We start from the raw sequence: 12,290 nt of genomic DNA on the forward strand, positions 1-12,290 counted from the left end.
CCTGTACCCACGATATCAACATCCACCTGTACCCACGATATCAACATCAACTATACCCACGATATAAACACCAACTATACCCACGATATAAACACCAACTACACCCACGATATCAACACCCACGATATCAACATCCACCGATACCCACGATATCAACACCAACTACACCCACGATATCAACACCCAACTACACCCACGATATCAACACCAACTACACCCACGATATCAACACCAACTACACCCACGATATCAACATCCACCTATACCCACGATATCAACACCCACCTATACCCACGAAATAAACACCAGCTATACCCACGATATAAACACCAACTACACCCACGATATCAACATCAACTATACCCACGATATCAGCATCAACTATACCCACGATATCAACATCCACCTATACCCACGATATCAACACCCACGATATCAACATCCACCTATACCCACGATATCAACATCAACTATACCCACGATATCAACACCACCTATACCCACGATATAAACACCAACTACACCCACGATATCAACATCCAACTATACCCACGATATCAGCATCACCTATACCCACGATATAAAACTATACCCAATTAAGATACATCATACAAATCAGCATTGTATAAACTGAATACTAATTATTCATGAATTATTATGCCCAGAAATAAAGGAACATTGAAAAGCTGCTGTTTAAATACATGTACAACTGCATTATACAGGAGCAAGTTACTGAGCATATTTCTGATTTGTTGTCCAGTGTGTGTGTGACTCCTACCTGTTGTCCAGTGTGTGTGACTCCTACCTGTCGTCCAGTGTGTGTGTGACTCCTACCTGTTGTCCAGTGTGTGTGTGACTCCTACCTGTTGTCCAGTGTGTGTGACTCCTACCTGTTGTCCAGTGTGTGTGTGACTCCTACCTGTTGTCCAGTGTGTGTGACTCCACCTGTCGTCCAGTGTGTGTGTGTGACTCCTACCTGTCGTCCAGTGTGTGTGTGTGACTCCTACCTGTTGTCCAGTGTGTGTGTGACTCCTACCTGTTGTCCAGTGTGTGTGTGTGACTCCACCTGTTGTCCAGTGTGTGTGTGACTCCTGTTGTCCAGTGTGTGTGACTCCTACCTGTCGTCCAGTGTGTGTGACTCCTACCTGTGTCCAGTGTGTGTGACTCCTACCTGTCCAGTGTGTGTGTGTGTCCACCTGTGTGTGTGTGTGACTCCTACCTGTTGTCCAGTGTGTGTGTGACTCCTACCTGTTGTCCAGTGTGTGTGTGTGACTCCTACCTGTCGTCCACCTGTTGTGTGTGTGTGTGACTCCTACCTGTCGTCCTGTCTGTCCAGTGTGTGTGACTCCTACCTGTCGTCCAGTGTGTGTGACTCCTACCTGTCGTCCAGTGTGTGTGACTCCTACCTGTCGTCCAGTGTGTGTGACTCCTACCTGTCGTCCAGTGTGTGTGACTCCTACCTGTCGTCCAGTGTGTGTGACTCCTACCTGTCGTCCAGTGTGTGTGACTCCTACCTGTCGTCCAGTGTGTGTGACTCCTACCTGTCGTCCAGTGTGTGTGACTCCTACCTGTCGTCCAGTGTGTGTGACTCCTGACCTGTCGTCCAGTGTGTGTGACTCCTACCTGTCGTCCAGTGTGTGTGACTCCTACCAGTCGTCCAGTGTGTGTGACTCCGACCAGTCGTCCAGTGTGTGTGAGACCAGTCGTCCAGTGTGTGTGACTCCGACCAGTCGTCCAGTGTGTGTGACTCCACCTGTCGTCCAGTGTGTGTGACTCCTACCTGTCGTCCAGTGGTGTGACTCCATGTCGTCCAGTGTGTGTGACTCCACCGTCCAGTGTGTGTGACTCCTACCTGGTCCAGTGTGTGTGACTCCTACCTGTCGTCCAGTGTGTGTGACTCCTACCTGTCGTCCAGTGTGTGTGACTCCTACCTGGGGTCCAGTGTGTGAGACACCAACCAGTGACTCTACCTGTGTGTGTGTGACTCCTACCTGTCGTCTGGTGTGTTGTGACTCCTACCTGTCGTCCAGTGTGTGTCTCCTACCTGTTGTCCAGTGTGTGTGTGTGACTCCTACCTGTGTCCAGTGTGTGTGACTCCTACCTGGTGTCCAGTGTGTGTGTCGTGACTCCTACCTGTTGTCCAGTGTGTGTGTGTGACTTACCTGTCGTCTGGTGTGTGTGTGTGACTCCTACCTGTTGTCCAGTGTGTGTGTGACTCCTACCTGTTGTCCAGTGTGTGTGTGTGACTCCTACCTGTCGTCCAGCTAGGTTGACACAGATGCGTTTTCTGAGGACCAGCTGCATGTTAGCAGGGTGTGAAAGCTGAACTACGACCCTGACTGTCAGGTACACAGGAGGTCAGCCGACGCGCCGCGACTCAACTGGGGACAGTCATGTACCGTAGAGTCCCACGCCGCCTCCGCACCAACCTGGGGAGGGGGATGATACATGCCTGGTTCAACATCTCGTCCCCTTTATTTTGATACACCTGAGAAAGGGGTCTGATAGGAATAAGCAGCTCGGCAGAGATCCCACCGTTGATTAACCGGTTCCAAACATCGGATCCTTTCAGATCTATGACAAGTGTCTTAAGAAAATACGGGGTGTTGATTTGGACCAGGAGGTCACTACTGGTGTTAGGGCCTCAGTCGGTTTCAGCTCCAGTTTGTGTCTTTAAGACAGTTAGCTCACCTCTTCATCGGAATGTTTGACGATGTGCAGGTCGAAGAACTCATCCTCATCCTCATGGTTCAGCACAGCGTCCAGACCTCCAGCCAGCGGAGCAGACAGGTTGTCCTGGAAATCATCAGCTAGAGAGAGACAGACAGAGACACAGAGAGAGAATCAGAAGAGAGAGAGAGACAGAGAGACAGACACAGAGAGAGAGACAGAGAGAGAGACACAGAGAGAGACAGAGAGACAGAGAGAGGGTTCAGAGTCAATGCCAAAAATACATCTGATTTAACCTTTATTTTGTCAATGCTGAGACCAAGGTGTCTTCATTAAGATCTTAGCTAACAGTTGATTAAATTATTCAAACATGTTTTTCTAGGCAAGACAATTTCAAGATCGACCTAAATAATTAAAAATCGACATGAGGGGGGGTCACCACCTTGGTGAAGAGGGAGCACACGGTCCGCCTTCCAAACTCTGGCGATAATCGCCAGATTAAAAATGTGTGTCAATGACTCTGCAACAGGAAGCTGCAGCATGAAAAGATCAAGCAAATCAGCCCCAGGATATATTGTTTTTAAGCAAGGCATCGAGCACATCACTAGTAGAACGTTGTTGAAGATAAAATAAACATTCAGTAGAAGTTGACTGATCTTCCAATGAGCCAACTGGAGTCTGAATGAAGGGCAGGTAGTTGACTGATCTTCCAATGAGCCAACTAGAGTCTGAATGAAGGGCAGGTAGTTGACTGGCTGGCTGACCAGGGTCAATTAAAACACAGTTTCTTTCGAATAAAAAGCCTACCAAAATAAAATGCTTTTCAAAGCATCACTTCTCATTTCTTTCAGTACTGATGCCAGTCTGACAACTTTCTTAGGCAGGGAAGGAGAAGAATTTCCATGCTTCAGTTCATTAAACAGTTTAGAAAATGTAGATGAACCTGCAGCAGTCAGATAGAAATTAGAAAATAGAGTAGCTTGATTTAGCTTTCTTAACTGAGGAGGCACACCTCTCTCTTAATTGAAGAGGCACACCTATTTCTTAATTGAGGAGGCACACCTTTCTCTTAATTGAAGAGGCACACTCTCTCTCTTAATTGAAGAGGCACACTCTCTCTTAATTGAAGAGGCACACCTCTTTCTAAATTGAGGAGGCACACCTCTCTCTTAATTGAGGAGGCACACCTCTCTCTTAATTGAGGAGGCACACCTCTCTCTTAATTGAGGAGGCACACCTCTCTCTTAAGAAACTCTGGGGGCGCTATTTCATTTTTGGATGAAAAACGTTCCCGTTTTAAACAAGATATTTTGTCACAAAAAGATGCTCGACTATGCATATAATTGATAGCTTTGGAAAGAAAACACTCTGAATTTTCCAGAACTGCAAAGATATTGTCTGTGAGTGCCCTAGAACAGGAGCTACAAGCAAAACCAAGATGAAACTGCAACCAGGAAATGAGCAGGATTTTTGAGGCTCTGTTTTCCATTGTCTCCTTATATGGCTGTGAATGCGACAGGAATGCGCCTGCCCTATCTATCGTTTCCCCAAGGTGTCTGCAGCATTGTGACGTATTTGTAGGCATATCATTGGAAGATTGACCATAAGAGACTACATTTTCCAGGTGTCCGCCCGGTGTCCTCCTTCGAAATTGGTGCGTCATTTTCAGCTGCTGGTATTTTTCCATGGGATTCTGAGGGAAAGCAGGCTTCCACGAACGGCATATCAATGAAGAGATATGTGAAAAAACACCTTGAGGATTGATTCTAAACAACGTTTGCCATGTTTCGGTCGATATTATGGAGTTAATTCGGAAAAAGTTTGACGTTTTGGTGACTGAATTTTCGGTTCGGTAGCCAAATGTGATGTACAAAACGGAGCGATTTCTCCTACACAAAGATTCTTTCAGGAAAAACTGAACATTTGCTATGTAACTGAGAGTCTCCTCATTGAAAACATCCGAAGTTCTTCAAAGGTAAATTATTTTATTTATTTGGTTATCTGGTTTTTGTGAAAATGTTGCGTGCTAAATGCTACGCAAAATGCTAAGCTAGCTTGCAATACTCTTACACAAATGCTTGATTTGCTATGGTTCAAAAGCATATTTTGAAAATCTGAGATGACAGTGTTGTTAAGAAAAGGCTAAGCTTGAGAGCAGGCATATTATTTTCATTTCATTTGCGATTTTCAGAAATCGTTAACGTTGCGTTATGCTAATGAGCCTGAGGCTGTATTCACGATCCCGGATCCGGGATGGGTAGTATCAAGAGGTTAATTGAGGAGGCACACCCATTTCTAAATTGAGGAGGCACACCTATTTCTTAACTGCCTGAAATGCTGCCAATTAGTTTTTCTAACATGAAGAAGGGAGAGTGAAGAAGGGAGAGTGAAGGAGAGAGGAAAAGAGAGAAGGGAAGAGGAGAAAAGAGCAGAACGTACCACTAAGGTCCAGGAAGAGGACAGGAATGTGAGTCTCCATCCCAGGAACAGGGACTCTGGAATAGGGGGAAATTAACCAATCAGAACACTGGGAGCTCACAGCTACACCCCCCCCCCCTCCCCAACACACACACCCTCTACCTCTCTGCGGGGGCTCCAGGGATCCCGCTACCAGCCGAAGGTAACAGGACGGCGTTACGTTCCTCTGTCAGGGTCAAACGCCACTCCAACAGCTGGGCCTCCCTCTCCACGTCATCCTCTGACTTATCTACACACACACACACACACACATGACCATATTCACTGATTATAGTCTTGTCAAACTGCTCAACAGAAAGCTCCAGACAGAGCAATCAGACAGAGGCTTTGAATATGACTGGACTTGAGACAGCAGTCAGGAGGACAGGTCATCAATACGCTCGGTGTGTAATGTAGTGTGTGTCGTGAGGAGGTCATCAATACGCTCGGTGTGTAATGTAATGTGTGTCGTGAGGAGGTCATCAATACGCTCGGTGTGTAATGTAGTGTGTGTCGTGGAGGAGGTCATCAATACGCTCGGTGTGTAATGTAGTGTGTGTCGTGAGGAGGTCATCAATACGCTCGGTGTGTAATGTAGTGTGTGTCGTGAGGAGGTCATCAATACGCTCGGTGTGTAATGTAGTGTGTGTCGTGAGGAGGTCATCAATACGCTCGGTGTGTAATGTAATGTGTGTCGTGAGGAGGTCATCAATACGCTCGGTGTGTAATGTAGTGTGTGTCGTGAGGAGGTCATCAATACGCTCGGTGTGTAATGTAATGTGTGTCGTGAGGAGGTCATCAATACGCTCGGTGTGTAATGTAGTGTGTTTGTCAGGGCTCACCGGGCTTTTGGACCATCTTCTGCAGGTGCTGGTCCAGGTACTCTTGTCTCGTAGTGAGAGTGGTCAGCCATTGGTCCCTCAACCTCTCCAGATCAACTTCCTGCAGACACACACACACACACACACACCAGCTCTATCCCTCCTATATAGATAGTCTTCTCCTACACAGACTCAAACCTCAGCCCTGGTACTATCTGAACTTATCCAATAAGAACAACATTTCTGTTGTTTCGGTACGGTGTGCACAACTGAAAAAAACCTGTGACTACTTTCCTCAACTCCACTCACGGGGAGAATCTCCTCCTCCACTCAACTCACGGGGAGAATCTCCTCCTCCACTCAACTCACGGGGAGAATCTCCTCCTCCACTCAACTCACGGGGAGAATCTCCTCCTCCACTCAACTCACGGGGAGAATCTCCTCCTCCCTCCACTCAACTCACGGGGAGAATCTCCTCCTCCCTCCACTCAACTCACGGGGAGAATCTCCTCCTCCCTCCACTCAACTCACGGGGAGAATCTCCTCCGCCCTCCACTCAACTCACGGGGAGAATCTCCTCCGCCCTCCACTCAACTCACGGGGAGAATCTCCTCCGCCCTCCACTCAACTCACGGGGAGAATCTCCTCCGCCCTCCACTCAACTCACGGGGAGAATCTCCTCCGCCCTCCACTCAACTCACGGGGAGAATCTCCTCCGCCCTCCACTCAACTCACGGGGAGAATCTCCTCCGCCCTCAACTCAACTCACGGGGAGAATCTCCTCCGCCCTCCACTCAACTCACGGGGAGAATCTCCTCCGCCCTCCACTCAACTCACGGGGAGAATCTCCTCCGCCCTCCACTCAACTCACGGGGAGAATCTCCTCCGCCCTCCACTCAACTCACGGGAGAATCTCCTCCGCCCTCCACTCAACTCACGGGGAGAATCTCCTCCGCCCTCCACTCAACTCACGGGGAGAATCTCCTCCGCCCTCCACTCAACTCACGGGGAGAATCTCCTCCGCCCTCCACTCAACTCACGGGGAGAATCTCCTCCGCCCTCCACTCAACTCACGGGGAGAATCTCCTCCGCCCTCCACTCAACTCACGGGGAGAATCTCCTCCGCCCTCCACTCAACTCACGGGGAGAATCTCCTCCGCCCTCCACTCAACTCACGGGGAGAATCTCCTCCGCCCTCCACTCAACTCACGGGGAGAATCTCCTCCGCCCTCCACTCAACTCACGGGAGAATCTCCTCCGCCCTCCACTCAACTCACGGGGAGAATCTCCTCCGCCCTCCACTCAACTCACGGGGAGAATCTCCTCCGCCCTCCACTCAACTCACGGGGAGAATCTCCTCCGCCCTCCACTCAACTCACGGGGAGAATCTCCTCCGCCCTCCACTCAACTCACGGGGAGAATCTCCTCCGCCCTCCACTCAACTCACGGGGAGAATCTCCTCCGCCCTCCACTCAACTCACGGGGAGAATCTCCTCCGCCCCTCCACTCAACTCACGGGGAGAATCTCCTCCGCCCTCCACTCAACTCACGGGGAGAATCTCCTCCGCCCCTCCACTCAACTCACGGGGAGAATCTCCTCCGCCCTCCACTCAACTCACGGGGAGAATCTCCTCCTCCCTCCACTCAACTCACGGGGAGAATCTCCTCCGCCCTCCACTCAACTCACGGGGAGAATCTCCTCCGCCCTCCACTCAACTCACGGGAGAATCTCCTCCGCCCTCCACTCAACTCACGGGGAGAATCTCCTCCGCCCTCCACTCAACTCACGGGGAGAATCTCCTCCGCCCTCCACTCAACTCACGGGGAGAATCTCCTCCGCCTCCACTCAACTCACGGGGAGAATCTCCTCCGCCCTCCACTCAACTCACGGGGAGAATCTCCTCCGCCCTCCACTCAACTCACGGGGAGAATCTCCTCCGCCTCCACTCAACTCACGGGAGAATCTCCTCCGCCTCCACTCAACTCACGGGGAGAATCTCCTCCTTCCTCCACTCAACTCACGGGGAGAATCTCCTCCTTCCTCCACTCAACTCACGGGGAGAATCTCCTCCTTCCTCCACTCAACTCACGGGGAGAATCTCCTCCGCCCTCCACTCAACTCACGGGGAGAATCTCAACTGCATTTCCTTTATTCCTTTCTCTCTCCTCTCCTTATCAAAGCCCATTGGATGAGAAGATCAGAGGGGAGGAACCTCTGACATTTCAATCCAATGGGCTTTGAGAAGGAGGAGAGGAGTGAGGACACGAGGAGTCAAGGAAATACAATTGAGGTTCTCCCAATGTCTCAGACTACCATAAACTGATTCCAATCCGTGTTACCTGATAGCTGTCCATGTCCTCATCCGAAGGGCGGGCCTGCCGAACTTCCACGTTGCCGATGGAAACAGAGAGGATTTTTGTGGCAATGAGAGGCATGGTGCCCGAGTCCTTAACGGACCGGACCACCACCTGAACACGACGAGACTGGCCCTGGGAAGGAGGAGACAGGGATCAGGTTAGAGACTGGCCCTGGGGAGGGGGACAGGGTTCAGGTTACAGACTGACCCTAGGGAGGGGGAGACAGGGATCAGGTTACAGACTGGCCCTGGGGAGGGGGAGACAGGGATCAGGTTACAGACTGGCCCTGGGGAGGGGGAGACAGGGATCAGGTTAGAGACTGGCCCTGGGGAGGGGGAGACAGGGATCAGGTTACAGACTGGCCCTGGGGAGGAGGAGACAGGGATCAGGTTACAGACTGGCCCTGGGGAGGGGGAGACAGGGATCAGGTTACAGACTGGCCCTGGGGAGGGGGGGACAGGGTTCAGGTTAGAGACTGGCCCTGGGGAGGGGGAGACAGGGTTCAGGTTAGAGACTGACCCTAGGGAGGGGGAGACAGGGATCAGGTTACAGACTGGCCCTGGGGAGGGAGACAGGGATCAGGTTACAGACTGGCCCTGGGGAGGGGGAGACAGGGTTCAGGTTAGAGACTGGCCCTGGGGGAGGGGGAGACAGGGTTCAGGTTAGAGACTGGCCCTGGGGAGGAGGAGACAGGGTTCAGGTTACAGACTGGCCCTGGGGAGGGGAGACAGGGATCAGGTTAGAGACTGGCCCTGGGGAGGGGAGACAGGGATCAGGTTAGAGACTGGCCCTGGGGAGGGGACAGGGTTCAGGTTAGAGACTGGCCCTTGGGAGGAGTAGACAGGGATCAGGTTAGAGACTGGCCCTGGGGAGGGGGAGACAGGGATCAGGTTAGAGACTGGCCCTGGGAAGGAGGAGACAGGGATCAGGTTAGAGACTGGCCCTGGGGAGGAGGAGACAGGGATCAGGTTAGAGACTGGCCCTGGAGAGGGGGAGACAGGGATCAGGTTAGAGACTGGCCCTGGGGAGGAGGAGACAGGGATCAGGTTAGAGACTGGCCCTGGGAAGGAGGAGACAGGGATCAGGTTAGAGACTGGCCCTGGGAAGGAGGAGACAGGGATCAGGTTACAGACTGGCCCTGGGGAGGTGGAGACAGGGATCAGGTTAGAGACTGGCCCTGGGAAGGAGGAGACAGGGATCAGGTTACAGACTGGCCCTGGGGAGGAGGAGACAGGGATCAGGTTACAGACTGGCCCTGGGGAGGTGGAGACAGGGATCAGGTTAGAGACTGGCCCTGGGGAGGGGGAGACAGGGTTCAGGTTAGAGACTGGCCCTGGGGAGGAGGAGACAGGGATCAGGTTAGAGACTGGCCCTGGGGAGGAGGAGACAGGGATCAGGTTACAGACTGGCCCTGGGGAGGTGGAGACAGGGATCAGGTTAGAGACTGGCCCTGGGGAGGAGGAGACAGGGATCAGGTTAGAGACTGGCCCTGGGGAGGAGGAGACAGGGATCAGGTTACAGACTGGCCCTGGGGAGGTGGAGACAGGGATCAGGTTAGAGACTGGCCCTGGGGAGGGGGAGACAGGGTTCAGGTTAGAGACTGGCCCTGGGGAGGAGGAGACAGGGATCAGGTTAGAGACTGGCCCTGGGGAGGGGGAGACAGGGTTCAGGTTAGAGACTGGCCCTGGGGAGGGGGACAGGGTTCAGGTTAGAGACTGGCCCTGGGGAGGGAGACAGGGATCAGGTTACAGACTGGCCCTGGGGAGGTGGAGACAGGGATCAGGTTAGAGACTGGCCCTGGGAAGGAGGAGACAGGGATCAGGTTACAGACTGGCCCTGGGGAGGGGGACAGGGTTCAGGTTAGAGACTGGCCCTGGGGAGGGAGACAGGGATCAGGTTACAGACTGGCCCTGGGGAGGTGGAGACAGGGATCAGGTTAGAGACTGGCCCTGGGAAGGAGGAGACAGGGATCAGGTTAGAGACTGGCCCTGGGGAGGAGGAGACAGGGATCAGGTTACAGACTGGCCCTGGGGAGGGGGAGACAGGGATCAGGTTACAGACTGGCCCTGGGGAGGGGGAGACAGGGATCAGGTTACAGACTGGCCCTGGGGAGGGGGGACAGGGTTCAGGTTAGAGACTGGCCCTGGGGAGGGGGAGACAGGGTTCAGGTTAGAGACTGACCCTAGGGAGGGGGAGACAGGGATCAGGTTACAGACTGGCCCTGGGGAGGGAGACAGGGATCAGGTTACAGACTGGCCCTGGGGAGGGGGAGACAGGGTTCAGGTTAGAGACTGGCCCTGGGGAGGGGGAGACAGGGATCAGGTTAGAGACTGGCCCTGGGGAGGGGGACAGGGTTCAGGTTAGAGACTGGCCCTTGGGAGGAGTAGACAGGGATCAGGTTAGAGACTGGCCCTGGGGAGGGGGAGACAGGGATCAGGTTAGAGACTGGCCCTGGGAAGGAGGAGACAGGGATCAGGTTAGAGACTGGCCCTGGGGAGGAGGAGACAGGGATCAGGTTAGAGACTGGCCCTGGAGAGGGGGAGACAGGGATCAGGTTAGAGACTGGCCCTGGGAAGGAGGAGACAGGGATCAGGTTACAGACTGGCCCTGGGGAGGTGGAGACAGGGATCAGGTTAGAGACTGGCCCTGGGGAGGAGGAGACAGGGATCAGGTTAGAGACTGGCCCTGGGGAGGAGGAGACAGGGATCAGGTTACAGACTGGCCCTGGGGAGGTGGAGACAGGGATCAGGTTAGAGACTGGCCCTGGGGAGGGGGACAGGGTTCAGGTTAGAGACTGGCCCTGGGGAGGAGGAGACAGGGATCAGGTTAGAGACTGGCCCTGGGGAGGGTGAGACAGGGTTCAGGTTAGAGACTGGCCCTGGGGAGGGGGACAGGGTTCAGGTTAGAGACTGGCCCTGGGGAGGGAGACAGGGATCAGGTTACAGACTGGCCCTGGGGAGGTGGAGACAGGGATCAGGTTAGAGACTGGCCCTGGGAAGGAGGAGACAGGGATCAGGTTACAGACTGGCCCTGGGGAGGGGGACAGGGTTCAGGTTAGAGACTGGCCCTGGGGAGGGAGACAGGGATCAGGTTACAGACTGGCCCTGGGGAGGTGGAGACAGGGATCAGGTTAGAGACTGGCCCTGGGAAGGAGGAGACAGGGATCAGGTTAGAGACTGGCCCTGGGGAGGAGGAGACAGGGATCAGGTTACAGACTGGCCCTGGGGGAGGGGAGACAGGGATCAGGTTACAGACTGGCCCTGGGGAGGGGGAGACAGGGATCAGGTTACAGACTGGCCCTGGGGAGGGGGGACAGGGTTCAGGTTAGAGACTGGCCCTGGGGAGGGGGAGACAGGGTTCAGGTTAGAGACTGACCCTAGGGAGGGGGAGACAGGGATCAGGTTACAGACTGGCCCTGGGGAGGGAGACAGGGATCAGGTTACAGACTGGCCCTGGGGAGGGGGAGACAGGGTTCAGGTTAGAGACTGGCCCTGGGGAGGGGGAGACAGGGTTCAGGTTAGAGACTGGCCCTGGGGAGGAGGAGACAGGGTTCAGGTTACAGACTGGCCCTGGGGAGGGGGAGACAGGGATCAGGTTAGAGACTGGCCCTGGGGAGGGGGAGACAGGGATCAGGTTAGAGACTGGCCCTGGGGAGGGGGACAGGGTTCAGGTTAGAGACTGGCCCTTGGGAGGAGTAGACAGGGATCAGGTTAGAGACTGGCCCTGGGGAGGGGGAGACAAGGTTCAGGTTAGAGACTGGCCCTGGGGAGGGGGACAGGGTTCAGGTTACAGACTGACCCTAGGGAGGGGGAGACAGGGATCAGGTTAGAGACTGGCCCTGGGGAGGGGGAGACAGGGTTCAGGTGACAGACTGGCCCTGGGGAGGAGGAGACAGGGATCAGGTTAGAGACTGGCCCTGGGGAGGTGGACAGGGATTAGGTTAGAGACTGGCCCTGGGGGGGGAGACAGGGATCAGGTTAGAGA

General features: G+C 53.8%; 1 pseudogene; it reads right to left on the minus strand.

The window, feature by feature from the left end:
* Nucleotides 1-12,290, minus strand: part of LOC135530535 (kinesin-like protein KIF13B) — a 73,066-nt pseudogene that overhangs the window by 14,062 nt on the left and 46,714 nt on the right.

This window comes from Oncorhynchus masou, unplaced genomic scaffold, assembly GCF_036934945.1.
Source record: "Oncorhynchus masou masou isolate Uvic2021 unplaced genomic scaffold, UVic_Omas_1.1 unplaced_scaffold_1372, whole genome shotgun sequence".
In the NCBI taxonomy this organism is placed as follows: Eukaryota; Metazoa; Chordata; class Actinopteri; order Salmoniformes; family Salmonidae; genus Oncorhynchus; species Oncorhynchus masou.